Consider the following 15,328-nt stretch of genomic DNA (forward strand, 5'->3'; position numbering starts at 1 on the left):
AAAGAACTTCGGAAAGAAATGCCTTCAACTGCAATATGCTGGCGATACAAAACTATCCATACCCACTGCATGTAAATTGTTTATGCACCTGTCCTGATTGATTCAAGGGCCTGTCGTTCAGCAGTTAGATATCATTGGTTGATGTTCATAAATATTATTTGGTATTTTCCCGTTTGTATATAATATATAAATTAGATCGTTGGTGTTCCTGTTCGAATTGTGTACACTTCGAATTTTGGGGTCCCTTATAGCTTGCTGTTTTGTCTGGGTCAAAGCCCTGCCGTACGTACTATGACCTGTATTTGGTATTATCCCTCAGACAGAGCACATATGGGGTCATTTTACTGTTGTAAAAAAGAAAAAAAGAAATACCAAGGATTTGCTTAGTGTTACTATACAAATCCTTTGAAGAACTTAAAAAGAGTAGAAATACATCATATTTTAAACAACATTTCTATTCTTAAAGAGGGGTCCACTTATTTTGAATAATATTAAAGTAAATGTGTTAACATGGCCTAAGTCCAGGAATATTACAAAATTCTTGGGCATGTTTTGACCATTTAATACCAGATAGATATATAGTTCTTTGGGAAAATATGAGCTCTTTTGTACTAAAAGTTTTATTTACAAAAAAATATATTGCTACTTATATTGACCCCTCATAAAAAGGATATTTATAAAATTGAGGGGTTGTTCCCAACCTGATTATGACTTGGATGGAGAATTGTCTCATTAATTGGCACACATACATATGCCAAATCAAATTATTCATTTATTTATTGGTGAACAGGGAAAAATACTTCATAAGTTAAAGAAATGCCAAAGTACAAGTGATAAATCAAGTTTTAATATTGTCAAAACCTACTATTTTAAGTTTGCAAAAAAAAATATAATCGCTCGCCTTTACTTTTCAAGCTTCGCCTCAAAAATTTGCAAAATAAATATTTTTTTATTAAATTTTCAAATTGCTCGCTCGCCCCAATTTTTGGAGTCCAATAATCCGTAGAACAAGAAATTAAATTGGTGTGGCCCAAAGATTAAAATTTTCTCTTTAGCTTTTCATAACTGATATCAATAGTGATATCTATATATTCAAATGTTGGCTACATGAATGTAAAAAAAACAACAGTCTGTAAAATGCAACATAATATAAATGATTACATACTAAACTATCAGTTAACATGGTTAAACTATTTTGTATATATGACATAACTATATGTTTGTCCTTACCTGGTATTTACCTTTTGTACCCAGGAAGATAACATCCCTTTGGAGTTCTCAATTCTGTGTTCTTGGGATATCCATGGACCATCTTGTTCTTGATGTTCTGACATTGACAGGAGACAATGATCTACTAGTGAACTGCAACACAAACTCATATTTTCTCGAGTGCAGCTGCTAAACTTTCCCTAATAGAAGATGATAGATATCTCATTATATTAAAACCTCAAATCAAGTGATAATTAAGTCAATTGTTAAAATAATTAATTTAATTTAAAAAACGGGTATATACTTAAAATCATGGAAGGACTCGTATATAATCGCACTTCATAAGAAGGGAGACAAATCTGATCCCAATAATCACAGAGGTATATCTTTAATCAGTAATCTACATAAAATATTCACTCCTGTTTGCTGATGAGCTACTTTTACTGTTAGAATCTAAGGAGGGTCTCCAAAATAGTCTAAAGCTTTCATGCTTTGTGAAAACTGGCAGCTTTCTCTAAACATAAATAAAACAAAAGGTATGGGCTTTTCAACAACAATGCAAAAGCCTGAAACGTCTATACTTGTATATAAAAACAAGAAAATAGAGAATGTTTTATAATATCATTACTTAGGTCTGCTGAAAAAAGCAAATGGTATTCTCGGTCATAGTACAGCTGAATTAACAAAAAACACAAAACAGGTTTTGTTTTCTATTAAAACATATACTAATTCTCTTGGCAGCCTTCATATCACCTTAGTGAGACCTATATTGACTTATAATTCTAAAATAACATATTTAGACTCATATTTAACATATTTCAAGGCTAAAAAAAGAGCTTTGGTTTCTGGAAAAAATGTGGACCCATTTAATCATATTTAATTTTATTGACAAGACTCCAATAGAAAACTTGCATGTTTTCCTTTGGCACTAATAAGAGCGCCTCAAATTTTGGTACAAGGAATGAATTGGGAAGACTGCCTATTGGATGTCATATAAAAACCAAAACTAGTATGTATTTAGCAAGGCTTTTCACCTTAAATTTGAATCCCTTATTACATAAATCTTTTCAATAAACTAAAACTTTGGATTCTAGTGGGTTCTATTCATGGTTCCATTTTGCAAAATATATTCTTTCTGAATCTAACATTGATATAGATAGACTAAAAACCTGTGATAATTTAAAACAATTAAAAAAATATTAAAAACTATATTAAACCCCAAATAAATTCACACTTCAATAACCTGTTGATGGATGAGTTGAGATCTATTGATGATAAAAGTAAATTATTTTTTTATAAAGGACTTGGTCCAAATCTATTGATAAAACCTTACCTCTCTAACTCAAACTTTGAATTCTTAAAATTAATTACAAAACTTAGAATCAGTGATCATTCATTATTAATTGGAAAAGGAAGGCAATTTAAAATTCCTCGCGAAGAGAGACTTTGCAAAAAATGCAAAGTACTAGATGATGAGAAACATTTCTTAATAAATTGGTGTCACAATTCAAATATTAGATTAGTATATTTTAATTGCATTAACCTAGAAAATAATTCATTTGCGAATCTCACTGACAATGACAAAGTTATAATTATACTTAACCCATCAACACCAACAAAAGTGAATAAACTAGGATCCTTTTCAAAAAGGTCAATGGAACTGTGGACAGGGGACCCTTTAATATTTACCCGAATTTGTATATATATATTGAGTTACTTAGTTATTGTCTTCATTTGTTTTTGTTGTTGTTATATGTCACAAACTGTAAAGTTTATATGGCAATTTACAAGACGAATAACAATCATCTCATTACCACAGTTAACATACATATCTAGAGATGAGTGTATATTAAAAACCGCTGACTTATGGAACAGTATTTTACCGTTTTGCTGTCCATATGTTTTCACTGCAAATATGCTCAAGCAGTAACTGGTGAATCTAAAGGACAAAACTGGGGAATCATTGACGAAGATGAGCTGAATGCTATTAACGTTACGCACGCTGTTCCTACAACCCCTAGGATTTGTAACACAATCTTCGAAATTTCCTCCACAAAACAAAATAAAAATGTTAGCAAACACGAACCACTATTAAAACAAATTCAATATATGTTTTAAATTAGGTTTTTATAGCTCTTGATCATATACTAAGTAATATCTAGTATATTTGAGGATTAAAATAACAAAGCTATGTGAAAAACGGATGTCCAACGTTACATTCATGAAAAACTGTTTTGACTCTTATGTATAGTGATCATATTTCTTATTCTCTGATCTTTCGGAAACTTGACAGGAACAACGGCATGTGTCGGTTCTTTGTGGCGTTAAAGCCGTTATTTTGCCAAATTTCATTTGACTCGGTGGCCGCATATTAAGCTGGAATAAGAAAAATGTCCAACGACGTTTTTCGGTAACTTAACGACTGAAAGTTAATTTTATAAGTAGATATAGCGGAAACAAATAAAAAGAGTAAGACAATAATAACATCTACCAAAAGTACAAATATTTGCCTCATTGTTCGTGAGTTCAAATATTGCAGATTTTATAAAATCTTCTCTACACAGTCGTTTTTCAAGCGGTAGCCATTTTGTCCAAGTTGATATTTCATTTTGCAAAGCAGTTAACGCGTATTTTTTAACTGATATTTAAATAAGTTATTTATAATTGATCAAAACAAAAGTTAGATACAGGGAGAGTACAAAATGCCAAAATTCTTTTCTTATTTACTACATATTTGGGTCTTAAAGGAATAAATTTTTTCAACACATTACAAAACGGTAGCCATTTTGTTCAAACGTCTAAAAACGTTGAAAAATCCGAAAAACAATAATTTCCGACGTTACATGTCCTAAAGTTTCAATTAAATGTTCATTATAATTAAAACAAATCGTTTAGTGAAATTTGGAAAAAGATGTTGATGGTTGCCGAAAAAAAAAGAATAGTGCATGTTGCTACATAATAGACTCCGGCAGCGACATAGATTCGACACAGGTTAAATTTTGCAATTTTTATTGATCGTTTATAGCTTTTATCGATTTATTTCAACTTTTGCAAAGACAAATTGGAAACACCAAGACAATCCTCAAAATGTAAAATGCGAATTTTAATTTATGTTGCGGAAGGACTACGAGATAGACAATTTAAAGTAGTCACTTCAGTAAGGTGCATTCACCAATTATATTAAAAGACTTAATACTAGTCCACGGAATAATTTACTTCGCAATTTGTCCTGCTATTCATGTTATAACTGAAAGTAATTCCTGTACTACATGTACTAGCGAAGCCGGAACTTTTCGTCAATATTAACTTGTGCATGAAATTGAGGTAATTAAAAGACAAATCCAAAACAGCGACGAAAACCGTTTCATTGAATTAATAAAACCCGAGATTATATTAGCCGTTTTTACGGACAATTCAGAAGTAGATTACTATATTTTAAAATGTATATAAGCAAGCAACTTTAGAAGACTTGGAAAATAATTCTCAAGCCAAGATTCAAGAAATTGAAGGGGTGTATTTCGACAAATTATGTGCCAAGAAAAATACAATTCTATTCAAATTAATTAGTTTAAACATATTTTATTTGCTCAAAGCGAAAAAGGATCAGACACAAGTAAACCATACTTATAAAGTCTTCTCCACAATACAATATATATAACAATACAAATTGAACGTGAGCATACACCATATAATATAAACAACATAAATTTAACTTATCTATACTGAAAAAAGTAGAGGGAATGAGGAAAGAACGACAGAGATTAGGTTGATGATGATAATGATGATGATGTGTGTTTTACCTATGTTGATACTATACTACGAGGAATCGTTTTGATCTCTTTATAAAATTGAATACTTGTTTAACAATTTGCACATTTTGATCATAGCAAAGAGTGTCTTTTCCAAAAACCAGTAGTGTTAAGTCCAAATCGCAGCCTTCGGAAAGCCAGCTGAGACCATTAAACAGAATAGCCCTTTCATTTAGATAGAAAGGACAATCAAAGAAAAAATGCAAATTAATCAAGGTTAAAAAAAGTTTCGATTTACTTGCAGAGTGTCAGATATAATTATATTGGGGTTGAATTAAGATATAGAAATTTTGCAATAACAGATGATATGCACCATGAAAGTTAAACATTCTATGATAAAAGTTTTGCACATTATTTATGGAAACCGTATACATGTACAGTACTTCCGTCCAATTTTTCCTATCTACATTACTTGCGACAGTAAGCACTGCATTTTAGGTGAAATAACTTAAAAGGTAAACGTTATTAAATCGATTTCCACAACTTGAGGTAATTTATGATAAAATGATATCACAAAAAGAACAGAACCAGAAATCAATCAACAACATATCAAAAAACTTGCAAAAATTAATCAAAGTCAAAAACCATCTTTGACGCCGCATTTTTAGTGTAATGTCGTGTTGTAGGAACATCGTGCACAACGTTATTGCGATATTTCTCTGAACGAATTTAAACTAAGATACCCAGTTGCATCATTGGTTCTAACCCTGCTAGCAAGTAGAAGAGTTCAGCTGGTATACGTTTGTGTGTCTTATCATATCGCATCGGTTCAACCAGTATATCAAGATGTGTCATGACTCCCAGTAAATAATCTATGTTTTTGAAAAGACTTGTACTTTTTCTTCTGCCAGATATCGTCTACGGACTTTTTCACGATTACACCTTTCTGACTCATTAATTCCCATGACACTTGTCTAAGTCTGTCACCCTGAATCTTCTATTAGTAACGATTGACTTAAAGGCATCAATCAGGTGTGTCGGTGAAATAATGATGTGTTGATCCTAGTCTGATTCATCAAAATACAAGATTCGTCCTACAAAATGCTGAAATTTGATGTGTTTTACTTTTCGATTTTGCCAATCGTAAAAGGACTTTCCGTTCTGAATTTTCTTTGGACTTAAGTATATATGTTTGTTGTTTCCTTTTTACTTTGAATTACCAAAAAACAATAAATCATAAAATAAATCCATTCAATTAATTGAATTTGTCAAAACTATTGATCATCAGTAGTAATTATAAGTAATGATAGCAGAAACTAGTAATTTATATCTTAGAAATTTGTTCAGCTTTTAAGTAATCTATTTCAGTAATTTTTAGTAATGCATATTACTAATTTTTAGTAATATGCAAATCAGAAATAGTCTTTGTAATTCCACGTATTATAAGTAGCTGCACGTCTTACAAGTAATTCGTGGAAATAGCCCAAGTAAACCATTACATATCAGTAATAAAACATGTATCTTAATAAAACATGTTTTTTTTCAATCTGATTAAAGTATATTGACCGAAGGTGTGGTCTGAAACATGTGTCAATCAATATTAAAAGTCTAAAACTGTTTTAACGTTATATCGTATTATTCAAGAGTTGTCACTTTAAAACGAGAAGATGTGGTATTATTGTTAATAAGACAACTCTCCAACCGGGATCATATGAAGAATGTAAAGCCATAAGTTAACGCACTGCCATTAATGATCAAAACACAAACTACACAGTGAGCTATGGACAGCCCCCAAACGACATATGTAAAACAAATCAAATAAGAAAAACAGTGATTCATATACACAATAACTGCCGAAAAACAAATGTGATATACAGCAACAAAAACAAAAGTAACCTGCTTCACTGATCCATAAAATAGGGACAAGGTCAGGTGAAAACTTTATGACAGCCATAATGACTTTACAAGGTTCGCACACACAAAATGAAGTTATCAAATTGCAATATACTTATATAAAGAAAAAAATTAAAATTACAAAAAATCTGAATTGTTTTTCAAATAGTCACTGATCAATGAAAATGATGTCAAAGACAATGTACACGACGAAAATATACTTTATAACATAACTTATTTATCATGTTTAAATGCAAAGTATGCAGCATTCTGGTCTTCTACAATCTGAAATATTAAGCTTTCAAGAAATAAGTTGACACCGCCGTCTGATGTTTGGAATCATCATGATCATATGTACTATTCTGGATTGGATCGGCAAGGATTTTAAAATGTTTGTGCCAACCATTGATCAATTCCTCATTTTCATATGTATTATCTGATACATGTAAATCAAAAATAGAGATGTTTTTGTTATTTCTTAACCAAGTTCTGCCCGATGAGATTCAAAAATTTTAGGGATCACTGTTTTGTGATTTGTGAAAATACCACTTCTGAACAGAATCAACAGACTTCAGTCCAATCAAATGTCTTGCTGTACTCCTTTTACACTCCAAAATGTGTCCATAAGCGTCAAAATCGGTACACCTAACAGACTACAGTGGAAACATTATGAAAGTCACACTCTTGTTTAATCTAATGTCCTGATTCTATTTAATAAGTTTTACATCTTCCTTGCGTTGAGATAGTCAAGGATAAGCATAAAACAATGTGTGATCTGTTTAAATTTGAAAGATACAATGTACATGTTTTTCTTTGCTTTTGGCAGGATGTATTTGCCTACAAAATGTATGGACTTCAACAATATAGAGAGTTAAAGGGAAAGGGGCAGATAACCCCTTCAAAAAATACAAAATTAATGTCTACTACTACATAATTTTGTTTCTACGGTTTTCATTAGAGTTCAATTACCTCGATTTTGGAGATATTAGGTCACCGCAAAGTTTTTCAACAATGAGTAGAACCTATACAGTACAGTCAGCTATGAACGGTATGTATTCGAAGCTTTGCTAACGTTTGTGCGCATTAAAGAACATTATGAATAGGCTGAAATGAATTCAGGTAGAAATCCGCAATTCCTCTGGCTTATATAATAGAACAGAATATTTAAAAAAAACCAAAAAAAAACAGGTCGATCCCATCAAAAGCGTATAAATCAGATACAATAATTAAAGTAATTACCGTTGCGGATCCAGGATTTTAGGTTAAGGGGGGGGGGGGGACAAAATTAAATTTTCGCCGAGCGAAGCTAGGCCAATATTTAGTTGGAGGTAATCGTGGTAATTTAATTATTTAAATATTTTTTATTCAGCTGAGGACAATCCATGCTTTGCAAATTTTAGGAGGGGGCGCACGCCCCAGTCTGAATCTACCCATGAATTGAGGCCAGGGTCGTAACAACATTAAGGCAATTGAGGCAAATACCTCATAATGGGGTCAACATTAAAAATATCTTTGTTTCACCTCCCCGACTGAGGTAATCAGGGTATGGGTAGGTAGGTAGGCAAATTGTTTTATTTTATTTCTTGATATAATTTTTCTATATTGAATTTTTACAAAATTCAACAGGTAAGATAAGTCAAGAAAAGTGGGGTATTCCCTGTATTCAGTGTACACCCCAGTTTTCTGATGTTAAAACAGTATACAGGGACCTCCTTTTTTCCTATTCATTTTAGGCCACACCAATTTGATTCCTTGTTCGATGGACCCGCCCGAACTTATTTTTTTCAAAACAGATTTTTTTTATTTTATTTATATTCCCGCTTCCCGCATCCGGATATGTAATAATGTCCATTTCCCGCACCGTTTTTTTTTTGTAAATATTATAAAAAGATATCAACATTTGTTTAAAAATCACAGTCTAACCTGTATATAACGATTTTAAACATGAAAGCACCCTGTGAGAATATTTGTTTCAGCATGAAACCTATCTATCCAAAGTGGGAGTGCTACGATATAAATTTGTAACAGCGGAATTACCTGTAAAGAACAAAAAAAAACTTATATTCCCTATCAAAAGATGTTCGTTGTTAGAATAAAGTACAAAGAACTTCTGAAGGATTTGCCTTCATTTGCAATTATATTGTATACTGGCGAAACAAAACTATCCATAGCACCTGTCCTGATTGATTCAGGGGCCTGTCGTCAGCAGTTATCGTTTGTTGATGTTGTTCATTGGTATTTTCCCGTTTGGATATATGAATTAGATCGTTGGTTTTCCTGTTCGAAATGTGTACGCTAATAATTGTGGGGTCCTTTATAGCTTGCTGTTTGGTCTGTATCAAAGCCCTGTGTAAACGGCCGTACTTTGACCTGTGTTTGTTATTATCAGGTTGAGAATAACCCGCCCTCAGACAAGGGATCATTTTACTGATGCAGAAAAGAAAATAGAAATACCAAGGATTTGTACAGTTCTTCTATACAAAACCTTTGAAAACTTTGTACTCAAAAAGAGGAGAGTTATATCATATTTTAAACAACTTTTTTTTTAAAAGAGGGGTCCACTTATTTTGAATAGTATTAAACTGTTACAGTAAATGTGTTAATTTAACATGGTTAAAGTCCAATAATATTACAAAATTCTTGGACATATTTTGACCATTTAATACCAGATAGATATATAGTAATTTGAGAAAATATGAGTCCTTTTGTACAAACAAATATAATATAACCTATATTGATCCCTCATAAAACATGTAAAAGGGATATTTATCACATTAAGGGGTTGCCCCCAAACTGATTATGATTTGGATGGAGAATTGTCTCATTGTCAGTCACACTTACATAGACAAGATTTAATTATTTCTTGGTGAACAGGGAAAAAAAACTTCAGAAATTAAAGAAATGTCAAAGTAGAAGTGATAAATCAAGTTTTGATATTGTCAAAACCTACTATTTTATGTTTACAAAAAAAATTGTAATCGCTCGCCTTTATTTTTCAAGCTTCGCCTAAAAAATTTGCAAATTAAATATTTTTTTATTAAAATTTTCAAATTGCTCGCTCGCCCCATATTTTTGAGTCAAAATATCCGTAGAACAAGAAATTACATTGGTGTGGCCTTATGGTATGAAATGTACGAAAGCACACATTCTACATGTGATAACAATATTTAATGATAGCAAGTGTTTTATTAGTTAAAAATCAAGCTTATTTCAAGTCTAATTTGATGCATAACTCACAACAAAACAATTAATGTGTTCACCAATACATACCTTGATCATCAATTATGAGATGACAAAAAGATATGTTAATCACTTGGGAATTAAAACTCTATGAATACAAATTTTCAATAACAGTGAACATAATTCGGTTATGTTCAGTTTCACCTGGATCATGCAGCTTGGTCAATTAATTCCTAAACAAAAGACTTATATGTTTTTTCGAGTTATAGAAAAAAACAAGGCTTCATTTATTCATGTTTTGTTGTTCCTAGAATACTTTGAGAATAAAAAATTCAACTGATGCAGTTATAACGTAAAACGTTTCATTTTGTAAATTTTATGCCATTAATTGAAAAATAAAAACACATTTAAACTGCTCTTTTTTACACCAGAAATCAGGGAGGTTCCCTGAAAGCAGGGAATACACGTTTCCAAGTTTGTTTTAGATTTATGAGTTTGACTGTCCCTTTGGTATCTTTCGTCCCTCTTTTCTTTTCCAACATTTTCTGACTTGTGCCTAACCTGTTCGAAGACTGGCAAAGTAGATTGATTTCAAAGTACGATTCAGACCATTTTTACTCAAAGATTGTATCCTTTAAATAGGAACAGAGGTTAAAGACAAAGCAAATCAAGGTGCACTCAGTGGGTTGAAAGATGCTTCAGATTTTTTATTTTCAAATAACAACCTTGCTGCACACAACACAAATCATGTGTGGCAAGGCATTATGGCCACAGACCACAATTAATTCCTCTATCAAATCTTTATAACCTTTTGCATCATTAAAAAAATTGCACCATGCACTTTTGTCAAATTGTTTGTGTGTGTAATGTATAGTTCTAGTCAAAATATATATCCAAAATTCAGAAAAATTGAACCAATCACTTTTACAAATTTAGTCAATACAAATCCATACCCCTATTGACAAGTAAAGAGATGTTTCGAAAACTGTAAATATTACCTTTTTGCACTTGGCTTAATCACTCACTCCATATCAAAATCAGTTAAAATATAACATCCAAAAATTTATTTCACCTCTCTTCTTTCATTTCCACCCCAAAAAATTAAGACATGAGTGAAGAAGGGAAAGAAAAAAAATTAAGGAAAAATACACACTAATTAAAAGGAACTATATGAAAAGTGGGGTCATTAATTGTGGTCTTGGGCCTATTATGTTTAATTTGTTTTCCTTGATTCCGAATCATATAGACGCTTCAATGCAAAAATGCCTTGATTTAAAACGCTTGTTGACTACAGCATCGGAAAGGTATGACAAAAAACCAACACACGTTTACTACAGCATCGGAAAGATATCACCAAAAACCAACATAGCAAAAAAAAAATTTTGGGCAAGAATGGCCATTGAAATTTTTGAGTCGCGGTGATTTTACCGGGTCGGTCGGGGGAGGGGAAACAAATAATATTTTATTTGTGGCCTGGTATTTAAAAAAAATGCTAGAACCAAGTAATGTCTGGATATCAAATTGCTTTCACGGCGATTGTCTTGCAAGAAGAAAGTTCTGTTTACCAGCTGACGTTGTGTTGGTTTTTTTCGAGATCATTGTTTCTCATTTATTTTTAGTTTTCGGTATTAATTGCTCTGTACTTAATGTCTGTTTTGTTGAAGGAATGTACAAAAACACTGCCACGTCCTGGGTGTTTTTGTGATCTGATCAGTTAAGCCTGTTCAACTGATTTTTATAGTTTGTTTATATATTCTGTATGTTCCTGTTCCATGTCAGCAGCCTATAATTCAGTGGTGTCGTATGTTGCGTATATCATTTTGTATTTCATTAATATTTTTTTTACATAAATCAGGCAGTTAGTTTTCTCATTTGAATTATTTTATTAATTTTATTATTTTATAATTATATTGAAGGCCGTACGGTAACATGTAGTTGTTAATCTTTATGTCATTTTGTCTTTGGTGGAGAGTTGTCTCATTTGCAATAATACCATATCTTCTTATTTTTATATCTTTGCTCTCATTTTAACATGCGTAGTCATTATATTTGTCAACATTTTACACTGCCTACTAATATTAAAATGAGTTGTTGGTCGCTACCCCATTATTTATAATTAGGGGTCGCAGGTCGAGAAGATAGTATTGGTTTTATATGTCTCCGAATTGACAAAAATAAATTACAATAGATGCAGTTAGGTAAGATTTAAATCGCTGCATGTATGCATCTGGAACTGGAGAATCGCGAAAAACGTGCGTGGATTTACAAGAAGAAGTGAACATAGTGTGAACGGAAACGTTAAATGATGCTTGATGAATGAATTGAATTGAGAATGGAAACGGGAAATGCGTCAAAGAGACAACAACCCGACCAAACAGTAGAAAACACCGCTAGGCCACCAATGGGTCTTCGGAAGTATTAACGTTTAATATAAAAAAAATCCATTAGTTAATAATTCAACATTCTCTCTACATCACGCCTGGTAAACCATCTAATCTCAACCAAATGTTGAGACGGTAAAAAGTATTCTGGCACTTCCTGTTGAGCTTTTCTGGTTCAAAATATCCAAAATAAACATAGGGTAGGTCGACTTTTCGTCAATTTACTGAAAATCAATGATTGTTTTGTACGATAGGAGAATGTCATGCCATAGATAAATGATAATTGTAACTAATATGTCTCTTCTTGGTTCAAAATATCTGAAATTGACTACGGACTATCATGTTTACTTTCTTTGAATCCGATAGAACTGCTATGATATTAATGATTTAGCAAGAAAATATGTCAATTATTTGTGTTTTTTTTTTAATGCTTTACGATAAATGCTTCTGTAAATTGCAAGACTATTTGATTGTCAAGCCTAGTCTTAGCACAGAAATGAAAAATTCTAAATGGTTGAGATATAAAGGTATTGGTTTTCTGTCACCTTGTTGAGACTTTCTGGTTACTTTGTGTCATGAAATATATATCTGTTAAAACATTGGCACTTAGGTTTCAAAGTTTAAATTAACTATGACTGGCAACCCAACACGCGTGCATTATTATTATATAAAGATAAAAACTATTAAAATAGCTATGCTACAGTTTATTTCAACTAATAAAAATTTGTAAAAATATAGTTTTTTCCCAAAATGAACAAAGAAACTTTGTCAGTGCGCGGTTCTATTCGAGTTAACCTTTTTAACGGTTAACTTGATTTTTGTTTTCTGTTTGTGGTAAGTTAAAATCTGAATACAGATACAATTTTAAGAATTGCCGATAGAAAAATGCATGCCTTTCAAGTATAAATAAGATTAGTTTATAATATATAATATTAACATGATTAATATGATTTGGAATAATTCGATTCCTACCAGACATTGTTCAATACCGAAAATGTGTACCTTTATAAAGAAATAAAATTGATAAAAAGAAAACAATCGAACAGGATCCCCTTCTCTAGGTTTGTTTTTTCGTGCACATTATTTCAGGATGAGTTCTCACTATAAAAGGTGGTGATCATTTATTTATGAGCAAAAGATGTTATTTTTGTCATTATGATACTGATCACAAAAACAAGATATGATTCGATTTTAAAACTGCTTTGCGAGTACTATAAGTGACGTCCAACTTTGTGTAATCACGCGTGTTGTATTTAAACAATTATAACTTAGATTGATTGTTCACAACTGCATTCAGGGTACATCCTTAATATTTGGTAATATTCAGCAACATTAATATTATACCCCGGACCAGTGGCGTAGCAAGGTCATTTTTACGTGTACGCCCGAACATCGGTGAGGGGCCGAAAGGCCCTTTTGGGTCCAGGCCAATAAACCAGCTGGTAGTAGATGAGCGGGTGCGAAGCCTCCGGAAGTTTAAAAGTTATCGAGAATGACATACCATTCCTGTCATTGAAAACTCTAACAACATTCTTCAGATTCAAAATGGTTATTTTTTATGTTTAATCTATTCATTGTTTATTTAGAATCGTAAATGAACATGAAATGATTAATTTTCTGAGTTGTTCAGGTGCAATTATATTAAAATGAGTAAAGGGCTCTCTATGGAACCTTGGTTCTCGACTGAAATTTCTCCCCGCGAAAAGTTTATTCATTTATCAGTCCATTACAGGATTTAAACAAATCAAATATTTTCATTTAATGTCTGCACATGTTTCATGACAAAATAAGGAGGCTTATAAAACCATGTTAATTAACTTGACGTTATAGATACCAGGAGGGAAATTTATTCTTGCGCCATACGCGTTTTTCTCCAATAAAGTTTCATTAACTTCGACCACGGTTTTTTCAAAGTAATTTATATGTACCAAATTTTAACCTCAGAATGTAAATACTTCAAGAAAATCCATTAATTACGGGAAAATTCATCCTATATAGTTTCGAATGAACTGTTTTATGCATTTCATCCTTCAATGTTTGTCTTTTTGGACGATAACGTGAAGTTACAAGCTACTACATACATTAAATTGGGAGGTAGCCATTCAGCAGCAGTAAAAAGAAAGTATTTCTCAGAAAAGGAAACATTTGTCGTGTAAACTGTCGGTTCCAAGTTGGAATAAAGAAGGGGGAAGTAAATTTTCTTCTAGTTGGCGCAGTACTATGTTTTATTTTTGGCGCAAATGATACCATGTAATTTTAAAACAGGTGGCGCAAACGTAGCATTGGAGAAAAAAAGTTGTGATGCAAAAGGACGCATTTTTGGCGCAAACGGATCTCTCCCATAATTTCGTCATGGTGCGCTTGTAACTCTTTTGACCATAAACAGTTTGTGTCCAGCTATCATAAAATCATACCAAGGTTTGACAAAGTTATTGATACCTTAAAACTTTACCCACATACTGAACCTACATCTACACATTTATAATCAAAAACAAATGCAAACCACATTTCGAATTTAAGTACATAAGGAATTGCTTTAAAAAAAGAAAGCGAGTATAGTATTCACGGTAGATTTAGACTTTGACAGAAAATAAACAAATATATAAATATGACACCAATTTTGTCATTTTTATTCGAAATTACAAGCCATTGAAGAAAGACCTAGAAGGTTGATGTACTGTTAACCAATTCTTTTACTATTATTTAGATGAAAATATTTTTTTTTTACCAAATTCAAGTGTACGCCCGGGCGTTTTGACGTAAACGTAGCTACGCACATGCGGACCCTGTCACACAAGGCCAAGATCGCACCACGATCTCTAAAAAAATAATGCTTTTGACGATCGTAGTGCAATCGTGTAGATCGCAGTATCAGGCGGAAACCCGGTTGAAATAGAACAAAAGCAGTGAAGCTCT

Source organism: Mytilus edulis, chromosome 7, assembly GCF_963676685.1.
Source record: "Mytilus edulis chromosome 7, xbMytEdul2.2, whole genome shotgun sequence".
NCBI classification, from domain to species: Eukaryota; Metazoa; Mollusca; class Bivalvia; order Mytilida; family Mytilidae; genus Mytilus; species Mytilus edulis.